Genomic DNA, 17,776 nt, shown 5'->3' with positions numbered 1-17,776 from the left:
ATGTTTATTGCCTCCCTCCACCCGCCCCTGGACTTCTCTATGTGTAATGACATCACAGGGTATATCCAGCAAATACAATATATGCATGTAATTTTAATGGAATTAGGTATAAAGGAGGCATTGTAAATATCAGAATAAAAATAAATAACGAAATTCTTCCAGCTTGGTAAGTTTTTCCTTTTAGGTTATAACAAGCCATATTTTCCTAAGTATAAAATTACCATTATTAGCTGAAAAAAAAAACTTAACTAGAAGTTTAAAAATACAAATTCCCATGATCAAAAACTTGAATAGAGTTGCCTTGTATAAAGTTTTTTTTTTTTAAATACACAAAATCATGTGTCTAAGTAAGTACATTTGTGTGTGTGTGCGTGTGTGTGTGATGTGGTTTATGCTCTGTGACAGACTTTTTGTTTTCATAATTCTTGTGGTGGGAGAGAGGGTGTGAGGAAGGGACACATTGAAAGTCTAACTTAAACATTTTTTATGTGCCCCATCCTTTTAATGCACAGTAAAGCAGAACGATGAGTACAGATTTTGGGAAGATATTTGAGCCTGTTTTTATGTACTTCCATGTGTTTTGCCAGACTTTATTGTCCTACCTTCCAGAGTCAATAATTCAGATACACATAATTAATATGACCGAGGCTGCAAATGCATTTACTTTTCTTCAAGGGGAGAAAAGGCTTTTCTCAGTGGGAGCATTAATAAATATTAATTTTGCCTTAGTATTTGGGACTTCCTTCTAGACAGTGTTTGAGGCAATTCACCATAGCAAAAGGGGCCCTTGTCTCAAATCCTAACCTTGTCACTGACTCGATGATCTTAAGCTAGTCTTCTAATGTGTCTCAACACCAATTTTATTAACAGCAAAATGGAAATTTTTGTGTGTATGTTTGGTGGAGGTTGGATGGACGAACTAGAGTAAGGGGAGGCTTAGACTCTGCTCGGGGACAGGGTGGTGGGAGTGGGGGAGGGGGGTTTAATTTCTTTATGGCTCTAAGTGTCTAGATTATTACCTAGGGAAAAAAAGGATTTTCTTTTCTTTTTCAGTATTTTTGTTGTGACTTCCATAAACTCTGTTTCATTTGTATTTTCTAATTTCTCTATGTCCTGGTATTAAAATGTGGGCAATAGTACTTGCTGTTGTATTTTATTTTACATCTGAAGCAATCTAAAATGTACTCAGGAACATTATCTCCCTGCAAATGGACCAAATCTGCCCTTAGTCTTTTACACAAAAACCTTTCCTAATGCTAATTATGAATGAATCCAGTTGAAGAACAAAATTGTGTCTAAAGTCATAGCAGTTCATTTGCTTTGTGGTGTTTTTGCCATCATCTCCACATTATTTTATAAGAGCCTTTTGTATTTGAATAATTATATGCAGTTATACAACTGAATAGAAAATTGTCACCAAAAAAATACAAGGAAAACAGTAGCAGCAAGGCTAATCTATAGCTGTGGCCTTTCTTAATGAGTGTTGCTGGGAAACTTTTCAAAACCCTACAGGGAAATGCATTTTTTTTGTAAGAAAAAGCTCTCAAGCTATTAGAACTGGTAGAATTTCAGAAATGCCATAAGTTCAGCCTGCAATAGATTTGTCGGTTTTATGAGCAGAGTGAAAAAAAAACCTCTAGATTCCAATTCCTTAGAATAAAAATTCTTCAAGAATGAAGAACTGTATCAGTCATAGGGATCTGAAAGTAGTTTTGACCCCAAATACAGATTTAGTGGTTATTGAATGTAATAGGAATTGTTATATAAATAGACTAATTTCTGTGTTTATTTCATCTATTAGAAAATTGTAGAGCCTCAGTGAAATCACTTATATGTTTTATTCAAGAGCCCTTTTTATACTTTTATTCAAATGCCACATGAAATAAGAAAGCCCTAAATGAAAAAAAGGCATACATGTAAATCCATGTTTTATGAGATAAAATTATCTTCCAAGTCATTATGTACAATCATATCTAATATTTGGTCATTCATGGTAAAACCTTGATTTAGGTTATATGGCACTTACTTCAATCAACTAAATTGAAAATTACCAAGGAAGGCCAAAGCATTTTTATACTTTTGAGTAAAGGAAAACTCTATGGTACATATTCAATATGACCATATGACCAGAATTGGAAGACCTAAGGTTAGTTAGGATTTTCATATAAATGTTGGTATTTATTTGTTAATCCTATAATAAACAGAGTATTATAAATGTTCTATGAAACAAATTAGGTCAAATTGTAGGGTCTATCTTTATTAACTAATTACAAGTATTTATAATTAGTGTTAGCATGACTTGCCTTTAATTTAATCTGTATCTCCTTTGAATACATAGGGGAAAGTAACTTTTTTAGGGAAAATAAATAATATAAAATAGTAAACCACAAAGGTTCAAAAATAGCTAAGTCAGCACACTTTGGATGGGATCCAAGATACAATGGCCTTAAATCGAATTCTGGATTATGTTGTAGAAAACAGTCCTTAGAGTATCACTGTGGTTCATAGAGAACCTGCCTTGAAGAAACAAGGATAATTTTATTTGACTGATTATTCTTGACTCTTCATTTTATTTCATTTTTTTTTCTAGACAGAAATTTTGACAGCTTAGAAACTGGAAGTCCTCCAGTAGAAAAGATAAGCAGACTTGAAAGTCTGTGAAGGACAAGTACTTATGAGGTGTTTCTTGTTGTTTGTTTGTTTTTATTCTTGTTCCCCTTGGTCTTATGAATATCAGTTCTTTATTCACACAAATAATTTTCTCAGGACCCTGGGCATGATATGTTATTTTTAATTGTTTCTGTGTTTCCAAAAAAAGTATCCCTTATTGGCAAGTCCTCCATTTTTCTCATCAACCTCATTTGAAAATACCAACAATTGAGTTTTAAATATAATAGTATATCTGAGACTTTACACACACATTTTATAAATACACATGTCAAATTTCCCCAAAAAGGAAGCCATTATGAATTTGGTTGACTGGAAAAGTTTCAGGAAGTATTATGAATCTGTTTGTTGAAAAATAAAGGCAAAAAATAAGATTAATTGTGATACCATTTATCTTTAGTAAAAAAAAAAAAAAAAAGCTCTTGGGAAGTATTAAAGGAAGCTACAGACATCACTTTGATCTGTCTTTCTTCGTTCACGTTCACGGTAAGGCAAGGGATGAAGCCCCTTTGTCTTTATATGCTAAAGCTTGCAGAACCGTCACTGGCATCAGTGAATGGTTTTTATACTAGAACTGATGCCCATAAGGAATACAAGTTCTCATTCTCATTCATCTGCTATGTGTAAGTGAGATAATTGGTTATGCTTCAGAAAAATTTCTCTCAAGTTTTTCTTCCAAAGAGCATGATGGTGAGAAGGGAGATTCCTGCATAATATCTTCTAAATGGCTTTTGCATTTTGACACAAGGAAGTTGGGTGACTCATGAACCGAATCACTATTTCTCCTGAGCAGTGTTTACATTTTCGAACAGCACATGTTGGACAGTGCCTTCTGCAAGCCACAAAGATCTAGCAGAGACACGTGTCATAATTGCCTCATGTGTAGGTCTTGTTTATGTTAACTTTTATGTTTAGAAATCAAAACTAAATTAAAAAACTGCAGCCCTTGAATTTCCAAATCTATCTTAAACTGCAGACAGGTCAGTATCTGTGTGTGTGTGTGTGTGTGTGTGTGTGTGTTTAATTAATTTCACTTCATGGAGTTTTAAATACAATAGTGTATCTGAGAAGTGTATCATGGAGAAGTGAAATTTCAGGCAGATTAAAGGCTAAGGGAGATGAATATGATGTCTCCTAGGAATTCATATGACGTCTTAAATGATTAACTTCATTGAAACCCCTCACTTTACAAATTAGAAATTGAGACATAGACAGTAGGTCAAAGCAGATAATTAGCAGCAGAATGAGAACAAAGACTCATCCTTAGGTGAACCTCATTTTGATATCTTCTCTGTAAATAATTTATTCTTTCCACTCCATACCTTTTGTGTCAGGCAGTTTAATTCCAGAGTCAAAACCGTGAAAGGCTGCAGGAGCAATCTCCTTGGACACAAATACACTCATTTGTGGATGGGGATGTACATTGCTACCTTATTCACTGCTTTTCCCCGTTTCCTTTCTTTCTTTTTACAAAATCAAAGATAAACACTATACAAAAACTATATCCAATTAAAACTTCTTGGAAAAGCCAATTTACGAAGTGAGGAGAAATCTCTCTAGGGAAATTTATTTTTCTTGAAGAACAAAAGTTAAGTAAAAGTAAGGTATCTGTGAGCCATTGTCTAAGGAGATTTATGCCTAGAAACCACCAAGGCTGTTCCAAGCCCAGCAGGGCTCTGCTTTCATGTGCTAAAAGCTCTCAGTGTGATTAGTCTTAAATTGAACCCTGGGTTTTAGAAGTCTGTTCTTTCTCACCCCTCTTCTGGTTTTATTACTGTATCTTCCTAACTATATCTTTCATCCTTTTTGTTTTCTATTCCTCTTTGTTCTAAGACCGTCTTTCTCCCTACACAAGCAAGTCTTCTCCTCTCCCTTTACTTTTAGATATTTGTGCAGTAACTTGAGTATTTTACTACAAAAGCCATTTTAGTGCTGTGCATGCCATCTCATTACCCTGCTTGAACTCTTACTTGTCTTCCTATGCTAGGTCTCCTCACAAATGTGCCTGTTAATGGCTCTCAGAACTCACTCCACACACTCCCCAAGCTATCTTATAGGCTACAAAACAACAGGAATGAATTGCAATGAGAGTTCTTTTCAACATTAAAAATAAATATATTTATATAGTTGCCAAGAAAACATTTACTTGTTTCTAAACCAATCGTTCTACAGTATTCTCAGGATCTTGTTTATTTTTTGTATTTTATTGATGCATTAAATTACTGGAAAGTCACTCTTCAAGAAACATGGTTCCACTGGTTTCTCTCAGTAAGATCACCATTGAAAATATAATTATCTTCCTCTCTCTCCCTCCCCTACTCCCCTTTCACTCTCTCTCCCCCTTCCCTCTCTCTCCCCCTCTCACTCCCTCTCCCCGCTCCCCCACTCTCTCCCCTTGCCCACTCTCCCTTCCTCTACTCTCCCTCTCCCCCCCTTCCCCCACTTTCAGCTCCCTCCTTCTCTCTTTTTCTCTATCTTACTGAAATCCAGACAGTACCCTTGCAGCAGGAACAAATAAGCTGGAACATTGCCTTATACTGTGGTTCTCAGGCGTGGTTGCTGATCAGAATCCTCCAGAATGCTTCTTAAAGCTGCGAGTCCTGGATTTAACTGTGAAATTGGCTGAATTAAAACCTCAGGATTGAACCCAGGGAGCTAGAGTTGTAAGAAAGTATCCCAAGTGACACTAATATACAGCAGGATTGAGTCCCATTGTTTATAATGTACCATCTTAGGTGGCAAGGGTAACTGACCCAGGGGTATAGCCAGTTGTCCTTAGAGCAAAATGTAAATCTATTTTCACAACATCACCCATCACCCACCCCCACTTCCACAATAAAACTCTTTATTAGCATGACTGAAATTTCTATCACGTTGATTCTTACAACAACCTTGTGGACCCGTTATTATCCTTCATTTTCCACATGAAGAAACTGCCTAACATTATATGTTTTTCATAAAAAGCAAATCTCTAAATCTGATTAAAATTTAACTTAATTATAAGGACATCTCTAAAATTAATCTGATTTAGATGCATGTTACCAAATCATATGTGCTAAAAATTAAAAAATAATTTTCACTCAGCTTTTTAAAAAATTCAGAGTATGACTTCTCTAATTGAATACCTAAAAAACCTGAGGTTACTGGTTCCTTTTAAAAACAGAAATTGCTCCTGGTCCCTTTATTTCTTTCTGTTTTCCCTGAATGCTGTCTCCGCATGCATGTATCCTGAAGCCCATTTTCAATGAGCTAAACCCAAATCTAGGATGGAATTAGGTAAGCAAATGACCCTCCCTTTTGGAAATAACCTGCAACCAGAGACAAATCACTCTTTCAAGGCAAATGCAGTTTGTTCTCCTCAGTCCCTACTTCATTTCATGGCCCATTATTTACATGCTTGGTAATTTTAAAAAAATCACAGAAGTACTTCAAATTATTTGCAACCTTTCAGAAAAATATATTAAGACAAAGGAGCTTACAGAAGCGTTCTTATTGTCATTTCGTTTTTGTTTTGTTGAAAGGGCAATGCTTTTACGTCAGTACGTTTCAGTTTTTTTCTATTTTGCTGCTTAATAATTTAAAAAAGAAAAAATATGGTTCGGAGCTACTGACATGAAATGTTTACTGAATAGTTAAAAGTAATAATTAGATATTTGTGTACATATTATCAAAAGACTGTGTAGGTGTTAATTGTTTCTTGTTGACAGTAATGGGTAAAAAACAGGATCTGAAGTGTTTGTATGTTTATTTGTTTTTTAGTTCAAGGGTACCCATTTTAGTGTCTTAGCCTTGATGTGCACTTTGGGGGGAATGGCCCACGTCTCTAGAAGCTTTAGTTAAATGCAGATAGAAAATTCCCCCTTGAGGCCCAATGTACATTATTTTCTTTTCTCTAGTGATCTTGGCCCAAAAGGTTAATCTCAGTCCACAAAAGATTGATCATGACAGACAAAACATAAGTGTCATTTGTACTTGTCAGGTATTCATCTCTTCACCAGTTTCAGTGTTACCTTTTAGCAGTGCACCAATCATTTTTAGTTAAATTATTGGTGCACTATTTTAAAAAGCAATGTTTGTGTGAGTGTATTTTATATATATATATACATATATATATAATATACATATATACACATATATAATTTGTTATAGCAAATGAAATATTTATGTAGAATCCACTTGAGATTAAAATATTGCTGTAATAAAATAATTGCTATTTAAAACAATTAAAAATTGATTTTCGTTCCATTAATTTGTCAACAAAATTTAAATTAAGCAGTGTTTAACTAGGTTTGGGACTCGTCATCCTGCCATAAATATCTGATGTTTACTGTCTGGCTGCTGGGCAGTAAATGTGTTGATAGTGTTGCCATCAGTCACTTTGACAACTGTAAAATCTTAAGTGTAATTCTGAAAACCGTGGCATGAGCATAATAATGTTACTCGACTTTTATTAAAGAATAGTTGACATAATGTTATATGAGTCCTAGGTGTACAACATAGGTATTTAACATGTATATACCTTACAAAGTGATCACCACAATAAATCTAGTAATCACCCATCACTGTATACAGTAATTATGATACTATTGACTATGTATATGCCCTATCTCTACATTATATCCCAGTAACTTAGGTATTTTAATACTAGAAGTTATGCTTCATATTTCCATTCATATTTTTCACCTAACCCCCACCCCGCCTCCTCTATAACAGTCATCAATTTGTTCTCTGTATCTATGAGTCTATTTCTGTTATGTTTTGTTTGTTCATTTGGTATATTTTCTTCTTCAGATTCCACATGTAGTGAAATCATATGGTATTTGTCCTTCTCTGTCTCGTTTGTTTTCACTTTGCTTAACACTCTCTAGGTTCATCCATGTTGTCAAAAAGGACAAGATTTCATTCTTTTTATGGCTGAGAATATTCCATTACATATATATAACATATATAAGATTTATATATATATATTTTTTTCTTGCATCTTCTTGAGCCATTCATCTATCAGTGGACACCTAGGTTATTTCCAGGTTATTGTGAATAATGTTGCAGTGAACATAGGGGTGCATATATCTTTTCAAATTATTCATCTTGTTTTCTTTGGATAGATAACCCAGAATTACTGGGTCATATGGTACTTATAGTTTTAGCTTTTTGAGGAGCCTCCAAACTATTTTCCATAGTGACTACCCCAGTTTGCATCCCCACCAACAATGCAGGAGGGTCCCCTTTTCTACACAGCCTCACCAACACTTATTTTTTATAATAAGCTGATAGATGTGAAATGATGTCTTATTGCAGTTTTAATTTTCATTTCCCTACTGAGTGATGTTGAACATCTTTTCATGTCTGTTGTTTATCTGTATGTGTTCTTTGGAAAAATTTCTACTCTGATACTCTCTCAACTTTTAATCAGATTTTTTTGTTGAATCTTATGACTTTTTAAATAAATTTGGGATATTTACTACTTATTGGATTCATCACTTGTGAATGTCTTATCCCATTCAGTGGGTTTCCTTTATATTTCATTGCTGGTTTTCTTCACTCTGTAAAAGCTTTGCAGACAATAGTGTGGTGAAGGCCTGGGAGCAAGGGACAGGTGCAGGGTGGAAATGGTCAATGGGGAAAAGAGGGGGACATCTGTACTATCAGCAATAAAGATAAATTAAAAAATAAAAATAAAGCTTTGCATTTTGTTGTAATCTCATTTGTTTACTTCGCTTTTGTTGTCTTTCCCTAGAGAAATATATCCGTAAAAATTTTTCTTACCTAAATCTAAAAGGTTACTGCCTATGTTTTCTTGTAGGATTTTAATGGTTTTTCGGTCTTACATTTAAGTCTAAAACCATTGTAATGGTGGTGTGTTTTTGTTTTTTGTATATGGTGTAAGAATGTGGTCCAGTTTCACTTTTTTTGCATGTATCTGTCCAGTTTTCCCCACACTATTTATTAAAGAGACTATCTTTTCCTATTGAATATTTTTGCCTCTGTTGTTGTAGATTAATTGATTACACAAGCATGTCTGGGCTCTCTATTCTGTTCCATTAATCTATGTGTCTGTTTTTGTTCCAGTATCACACTGTTTAATTACTGTTGCTTTGTAGTATAATTTGATATCAGGGAGCATAATAATTCCAACTTTGTTCTTTTTCAAGAGTGTTTTGGCAATTGTGGTCTTTCGTGGTCCCATAAAAAATTTTAGGATTGATTGTTCTATTTCTGTGAAAAATGCCATTGTAATTTTGATAGGGATTGTGTGGGAATGAAGATTGCCTTGGGTAGTATGAACATTTTATTTTATTTTTGATATATTTTTATTGATTTCAGAGAGGAAGGTAGAGGGAGAGAAAGAAACATCAGTGATGAGAGAGAATCATTGATCGGCTGCCTCCTGCACTGGGATCAAGCCCACAACCCAGGCATGTGCCCTTGGCCAGAATCAAACCTGGGACCCTTCAGTCCACAGGTGGACTCTCTATCCACTGAGTGGAACCAGCTAGGGCTAGTATGAACATTTTAACCATGTTAATTCTTTTAATCTAAGAATGTGGCTATGTGTTTGTTTGTTTATTTATTTATTTTCAAAACTACTTTTTATTACTGTCTTATAGTTTTCAATACACACACACACACACACACACACACACACACACACACACATATACATATGTTTTTTTTTCCTCCTTGGTTAAATTTATTCCTAGGTATTTTATTCATTTTTATGAAATTGTAAATGGGATTGTTTTTTAAATTTATCTTTCTGATAGTGTGTTGTTAGTGTAAACAACTAATTTGTGTATTTTGATTTTGCAACTTTAGTAAATTTATTAGCTCTAACAGTTTTTTGGTTGAATCTTTAGAATTTCCTGCATATATTATGCCATCTACAAAAAAGAGACAGTTTTACTTCTTTCTTTCTTATTTGGATTATTTTGTTTCTTTTTTTTATATCATTTCCTGGCTAGGCTATCTGGTACTTAGTTGAATAAAACTCAAATGAGTGAGCATACTTGTCTTGGTCTCGATCTTAGAGGAAAAGCTTTTTCACTGCTGAGCATGTTATCAACTGTGGTTTTGTCATCTATGGCCTTTATTGTGTTGAGGTATGCTCTCTCTATACCCACTTTGTTGAGAGTTTTTATCATAAAAAATGTTGAATTTTATTGAAAGCTTATTCTGCATGAAGGATTTTTATGTTGTGTATCTCATTGATTGATTGTGGATATTGAGCCTTCCTTGCATCCCTAGCATAAATCCCACTTGAGTGTGATGTATGATCCTTGTTTCAATTTTATTTTTAAATTACAGTTTGCATTCAATATTATTTGTATTAGCCTCGGGTGTACAGCATAGTGGTTAAACAATCTTATAATTTGCAAAGTGATCCCCTGATATTTCTAGTACCCAATTGGCACCATGTATAGTTATTATAATTATTGACTATATTCCTGTGCTATACTTTATATCCCCCTGACTATTTTGTAACTACCAATCTATACTTCTAAATCCCTTCATCTTTTTAATCCAATCCTCTGACTCCCATCAGTTATAATCCTTTTTACTGTATTGTTGAATTTGGTTTGATTATATTTTGTCAAGAATTTTTGCATCTATGTTCATCAGGGACATTGACCTCTAAAATTATTATTTTTTGTAGTGTTCTTGTCTAATTTGGGTATCAGGGTAAAGCTGGTCTCATAGGATGAGTTTGAAAGTGTTGCTTTCTCTTCACTGTTTTGGGAAAATTTGAGGATAGGTGTTTTTTAAATGTTTAGTAAATTAGCCTGTGAGCCATCTGGTCTGGAATTTTTTTGTTGGAAGTTTTTTATTTTTATTTTTACTACTGATTCAATTGCATTCTTGGTAATCAGTCTGTTCAGATTTTTCTTTTCTTCTTAATTTGGTAGTCTTGAAAAATATGTTTCTAGAATGTTATTCATTTCTTCTAAATGGCCCAATTTGTTGGCATATACTTGTTCATGTGTTCTCTTATGGTCCTTTGTATTTCCATGATGTCAAATGTAACTTATCTTTTTGGATTTCTGACTTCACTTGGGCCCTCTTTTTTCTTGATGAATCTTGCTAAACGTTTACCAATTTGTGTATTTTTTTAAGAACCAGCTCTTAGTTTTATTAATCTTTTCTATTGCTTTTTTAGTGTCTATTTTATTTATTTCCACTCTGATCTTATTCCTTTCCTTCTATTCACTTTAGTCCTTGTTTGTTCTTCTATTTATGGTTCCATTAGGTATAAAGTTCGCATGTTTATTTGAGTTTTTTGTTTGTATGTTTCTTGAGGTAGGCCTATATCACTGTAAACTTCCCTCTTAGAACTGCTTTTGCCATGTCCCATAGATTTTGGAAAGTTGCGTTTCCATTTTAATTTGTCTCAAAGTATTTTTTATTTCATCTTTGAATTTTTCATTGGCCCACTGGTTGTTTATTAGCATGTTGTTTAGACTTTACGTGTTTGTGTTTTTTTAGTTTTCTTCTTGTAGTTGATTTCCAGTTTCATACCATTGTGGTTGGAAAAGATGCTAGATATGACTCCAGTCTTCTTAAATTTATTGAGACTTGTTTTGTGGCCTAATGTGTGATTTATCCTGGAGAATGTTCCATGTACACTTGAGAGAGTTTGCATTCTGCTGTTTTTGGGGGTGGAATTTATATACTCATCTCACTTAATGTATATTTTAAGGTCATCATTTCCTTGTTGATTTTCTGTCTGGAAGATCAATTTATCGATGTAAGTGGGTTTTACAGTCCTTTACTATTACTGTGTTGCTATTAAGATCTCCCTTTATGTCAATTAATATTTGCTTTATATATTTAGTTGGTCCTATATTGCATGCATAGATGTTTACAAGTGTTAAAGCTTATTATTGGATTGCTTCCTTTATAATTATAAAATGCCCTTCTGTATTTCTTCTTACAGTCTTGTTTTAAAGTTTATTTTGTCTGCTATAAGTATTGCTACCCCAGATTTCTTAGGTTTCCATTTGCAAGATGTATACTTTTCCATCCCTTTACTTTTAGTTTGTGTGTGTTTTTGGATCTGAAGTTTCTCTTGTAGATGGCATATTTATGGGTCTAGTTTTTGTATCCATTCAGTAACCTATATCTTTTGAATGTAGTACTTCATCCATTTATATTTAAAGTGATTATTGATAGGTATGTACTTTTGCCATTTTGTTTATTGTTTTCTGTTTTTGTTTTTCATAGTTCTCTGTTTCTTTTTTCTGCTCTTGCTATTTTCCCTTGTGATTTCATAAGGTTTTTTTCAGTGTTATGTTTGGATTCCTTTATTTTTTTGTGTATATCTAAGTTTTTGATTTGTAGTTAACATAAGATGTATATATAGCAACCTACTATTTTAAGTTGATGGTCACTTAAGTTTACACACATTCTGAAAACACTGCTTATTTCTTCCCCACATCCACGTTTTATGTTTTTAAGATCATACTGTATATGGGATGTCCCAAAACATGGTTACACATACTTTGAATAATTATAAAGGCAGTGTTTATTAAAATACATTTCATTTCCAAAATTGTACTATTAGCCATTAAAGTGTATATACATTTTTGGGGGGGAGGGGCCACCCTGTATATTTGTGTGTGTGTGTGTGTGTCTCTGAACTAATTATTGTTTATATATATGAATTTACTACTTTTTCTTTTACCCTTTATACTAGCTTTATAAGTGGCTGGTTAACTATATCTTTACTATATGTTTGCCTTACCAGTGAGAATTTTTATTTATTATATTTTCTTATTTCTAGTTTGGCCTCTTCTGCTTAGAGAAGTCCCTTTAACATTTCTTATAATGCCAGTTTAGTAGTGATAAACTGTTTTAGCTTTTGCTTGTCTGGGAAACACCTTATCCTCTACTTCAGTTCTGAATGTTAAGTTTGCTGGCATAGAGTAATCTTGGTTTTGCCATAGATCACTTTGAATATATTGTGTCACTCTTTCTCTTTTCTGGCCTGCAAACTTTCTATAGAAAGATTAGCTGATAATCATTTGTGTGTTTCCTTATATGTAAGGGTTTTTTTTTTGTTTGTTTGTTCATTTTTTCTTGCTGCTTTTAAGATTCCCTCTTTGTCTTTAACTTGTATCATTTTTATAGTGTTGGGTCTTGGTGTGGGTCTCTTTGGGTTCATCTTATTAGGGACTCTCTCTTGCTTCCTGGACTTGTATGTTTGTTTCTTCTGGAACTACTATAATGCGAATTTTATTATTTTGATATTGTTTCAAGGTTTCCTTATACTCTTCTCATTTTTTAAAAAAATTTTTAAGAAGATTTTATGCCATTGTGATTGGGAGATTTCACCTACACTGTCTTCTAATTTGCTAATCTATGCTTCTGCATTATTTAATCTGCAGTGGATTATCTTTAGTGTATTTTTTCATTTCAGTATTTTATTATTTAGTTTTAATTGGTTCTTTTTATCTCCCATCTCTTTGTTGAAGTTCTCTCTTTATAAATCCATACTTCTCTTGAGTTATGACCATTACTTTGAACTGTTTTTCTGGTATTTCCATTCAGTTTAGTCCTGTATTTGGGGTTTTGTCTTGTATTTCCATTAAAACATATTTCTTTTTCTCCTCATTTTGTCTAAGTCTCTGTGTTTGTTTCTATATTTTAGGTAAATCACCTGCATCCTGTAGTATTGAAAGTACGGCCTTATGTGAAAGTTGTCCTGTGGGTCCCAGTGGTGCACTACCCCCTGGTCACGAGAGCTAGGTGCTCCAGGAGGGTCCTCTGTATGAGCTGCATGAACTCTCCTGTTGTTGTGATGCCACACTAGTTTGGCTTCTCTCTGTGCAGGCAATCTGGGAGGCCTGGCTTCCAATGCTGTGGCACATTGAAATGCGTGATTTGCACATGACAGCGTGACATGGCTGTCGTTAAGGCTCAGGCACAATGCCTGTGGGCACACTGATGGGATAGGTTGGCCTTCAGCCTTGCTGGCAGAAAGGCTTGGCATGGCTGCTGTGGGCATGCTGGTGTGTGGTCTAGGCCTCTAGTGTAGGTGGCAGTGATGCCAGCCTCTACTATTCTGAGCATGCTGGTATGGGGGACTCACCCTCCTGGACTGGGAAGCTCCTTTGGAGGGCTTCATGGATTCCCAGCATTTCCTACTGTGTCCTCAGGGGCAGGGCACTACCTGGCGTGGCCCTTGAGCCACTGGTCAGGGGACAGGGCATTAACTTGGGTAGGCTCTTGTGTGTGCTGTCCAGGATGGGCAGATTGGATTGGGCAAATCCTCAGCAACTGGTACCCATTAGTATGGGGCCAGCTAATTAGAAAGAGAACAAATCAAATCAAATCAAGAGAAAATAATGCCCACCAATCCCTCCATCCCTAGAGAAAGCTCTTCTAGCAGTCTATACCTCTGCTACATACTCCAAAATCAGTCAATGTATCTGCTTTGCATATGTCCCATCCTTTTCAAACTGCTGCCTCTGCACTAAGACTCTGAGTTTGTGTGTGAGCTCTTTAAGAGTGGAGATTCAGTTTCCCACTGACACCAGCTCCCCTGGATGTAGGCATCACTGGTCCTCAAAACCAGATGTAGTATAGGCTCTTCTTCCTGGTGTTGGTACCAGCCCCCTAGGCTGAGAAGCCTGATGTGGTTCTTGGATCCTTCATTCATCAGAGGGGATCTGCTGCTGTAATATTCCTCTCGCCTGTGAAACCAAGGGTGTGGGTCCTGACAAGACTGTGTCTCTGCCCCTCCTACCTGTCTCGATGTGGCCTCTCTTTATATCCTCAGTTTCAGAGAATATGTTCCCTAGTCCCCAGACTGTTCTCAGAATAGTTGCTCTATATGTACAGTTGACCGTTACACGACACAGCTTAGATCTGCATAGGTCCACTTACACATGCTGGTTTCTCTTTCTTCAACCGACTCACACATTTTCAGCCTGAGTTGTTCAAGGGTCTAAGGGAAGTTGGGAATCTGCATATGTGAAATGCTGACTTAGTTATATGCAGATTTTTTACTGTGGGGGCATTCCATACCCCTAACCTCTCTGTTGTTCATGGGCCAACTGTGTTTGTAGTTTAGGTGTGTCATGGGAACAGACAAGTCCAGGATCTCCCTACTCCACCATCTTGACTGAAACTCCATAATGTTACTTTTGTATAATGTTAATTAATCAATAAATTCTCACTTACTATAGATGCGTTTCTGATTTATAGTAAAATACTCATGAATATAGAATATATTTCTTTGCAAACCAGAAAGCATACTCAACTCAAAAATATTTTTATTCACAATTTGTAGACCATGAAGATTCAAAGATTATTTTTTTAACTGACCTTGGAAAGTATTTAGAATATTTTTTAGAAATATGTGTGGTTGTATTGTTTTTTCACTCTTACAAATATTATTAAAAGTCATAATCAGACAATAAGTATTTGAATGGTATAATAATTTTGGATATATAACTGGAGATTTGTCATATATATTTTCAGTGTTTTTTATAATGTACAATTACACTTTTTAATAAGCTTTTGTAGTGTGCAATTATAACTTTAAAATCCAAGTTTATAATATAATTACTTGAAAGCCAAGAATGACCAAATCATTTTTTTCTCAACCCTCATTATTGAACTGAGAACTGTCAAAGAGCATGCTTCTTTTTGGATATGTAAGAAGTCAAAGTCAGGTCTAATGTATTACATTAAACAGTTATGACATTATATCCAGTCGAATGTATTGCTTTTCCTATTAGACTTCTCTCTAAGCAATCACCGTTTTGACAAGATGACCCCGCTAACATTTTAAGGTAGCCAGACGGCTGATTTGCTTTCATCCTTCCAAGACATTGTGAGCAGCCATACAGATGTATTGACACATCCTGTCCTGGGGCCCGTGCCCTTTATTCCTCAGACTTCAAGACCCCTTGTTCTCAGCCCGAAAGTGGTTTTTTGGATGGAAACTCCATATTGATTTTTAAGCAAATCAATACAGTGATTTAACTTTGCTCTTCTGTCATGCATGATTTCTCTTGGTTCATTAGAGAAAAGTCTCTTTTCGCCTTAACTTTAACACTGCTTTTCCTGTGTTACACACTTCTAAGAGAGGATGGTGGGGACTAGGGCAGGCTAGTTAATAGAGTACTTTGCAAAGATTTAAAGGGCACTTTTTGCAAAGATTTAATGGGGGTATCACTGAAGTTCTCTCTGGGCCTGATGTTTTCCTCCCTAAGATGAGATGAACAGATAATGATGAAGGTTCTTTTTGGTTCAGATCTTTCATATGTAGTTTCCTACTCCTATTATTTATAATCACCATCATCATAAATATTATACCCAAAATTTATTGAGCATTTATTTCCTGCAAGACATTATACCAGCAGTTCTCAACCTGTGGGTCACGACCCCTTTGGTGGTCGAACGGCCCTTTCACAGGGGTCGCCTAAGACCATCCTGCATATCAGATATTTACATTACGATTCATAACAGTAGCAACATTACAGTTATGAAGTAGCAACGAAAGTAATTTTATGGTTGGGGTCACAACGTGAGGAACTGTATTTAAAGGGCCAGAAGGTTGAGAACCACTGCATTATACTAATCATTTTATATGACTTCTCACATTTACTCCTCAAACAATCCATTAAAATATATTCTTTTATTTTCTCCACTTTAGAAATGAGGCAGCTGAAACCTACAGATGTTAACTACTTGCCCAAAGTCACGCACTAGTACAAGGTAGAATCAAGTACTGAACTTAGGTTTGTCTAATTCCAGAAGCAACATTCTTAGTTACAACAAAATACAGAAGTGTTTGTTAGACTATAAAGAAAAATGAGGTATGAATAACTGAGTTCTTAGAATAGAGGTATTTCTTAAGATTGCATTTAAGAAGAAAAATATTTAAAATCTTGACCATTTAAAACTGTTTTACATGTAAAAAAATCATATTAAAGTGACTTCTTGCCCTTGAACTAAAAGGATATGTATATTTTGACAAAGTAGTTTATACTTAAAATCGTGCATTCAAAATTAGTTATATTCCAAGTGGTTCTTCTTAATCAGCATTTGAATTGCATAAATTTGTATCTCTCAGGTATTTATTTTTTATTTATTTATTTTTTAAAAAATATATTTTATTGATTTTCCACAGAGAGGAAGGGAGAGAGATAGAGAGTTAGGAACATCGATGAGAGAGAAACATCGATCAGCTGCCTCCTGCACATCTCCCACTGGGGATATGCCTGCAACCCAGGTACATGCCCCTGACCGGAATCGAACCTGGGACCCCTCAGTCCGCAGGCCGACGCTCTATCCACTGAGCCAAACCGGTTTCGGCTATTTTTTATTTTTTTAGTTAGTATTAGTCTTGATAATTCTAAAAGAGTTAATACTAGCACCAAGTCATTTGCATTTCAAACCAAATTCAGGAATATCATGACTTGACTGATGTACCCATAGAAATAATAATTCTATAGTATCATATGATTTATAGGTAAAGGACTAAGAAGTGGTACAATAAGTACAATTTATATTACTATACTGTTTTATTTAGTTAGTAAATCATAGGCTCAGTACTTGAGGTTCATTAAATAGGATTGCGTGTCTAACCACTTCCTTTTGAAATCTGAAAATAAATGAAGTGTTGTAGAAGCTACACTATACTTCACTGTCCAGCAGAATCCTCCCTACACCAAGTATGAGAAACAGCTTGTGTAGTATCACCGCAATAGTCAAGACTGTAAAATTAAGGATCTGAGAAAAATGTTGTTAATAAAGGGGCAGTTTTCTGTAACACAAAGGTGTAAAGTGCAATGTGTCTCAGCTTTATACCTTGGCTCATCAGAGTTGCATACATGGCTATGGCAGTTTGGGGAGTGTGTGATGGGTTTGCTGCACTTAATGAGCCTGGTTCCTCCACCATGCTGACATTTTCATATTAGACTTCCAGCAGTGAATTCTTGTCAAAGATGCATTTTCAATCGCCAGGCTTTCCATGATTAGAGCTTTTGGTACATAATGTCAAGCACATTCGTCAGTTAAATGAATTAGTTGTAAATGAGCCTGGTGTTGCTAACAGGGCAAGGAGAAGAGAGGCTGTCACAGAGAGAAGCCTTGGGATTTG

General features: G+C 35.1%; 1 protein-coding gene across 3 annotated transcripts in view; it reads left to right on the top strand.

The window, feature by feature from the left end:
- ADGRB3 (adhesion G protein-coupled receptor B3) overlaps positions 1–17,776 on the top strand; it is a 700,018-nt gene that overhangs the window by 567,754 nt on the left and 114,488 nt on the right. The gene's annotated exons all lie outside the window — the stretch shown is intronic.

This window comes from Myotis daubentonii, chromosome 6 (assembly GCF_963259705.1).
Source record: "Myotis daubentonii chromosome 6, mMyoDau2.1, whole genome shotgun sequence".
Classification (NCBI taxonomy): Eukaryota; Metazoa; Chordata; class Mammalia; order Chiroptera; family Vespertilionidae; genus Myotis; species Myotis daubentonii.
This window is presented reverse-complemented; position numbering and strand designations above follow the sequence as displayed.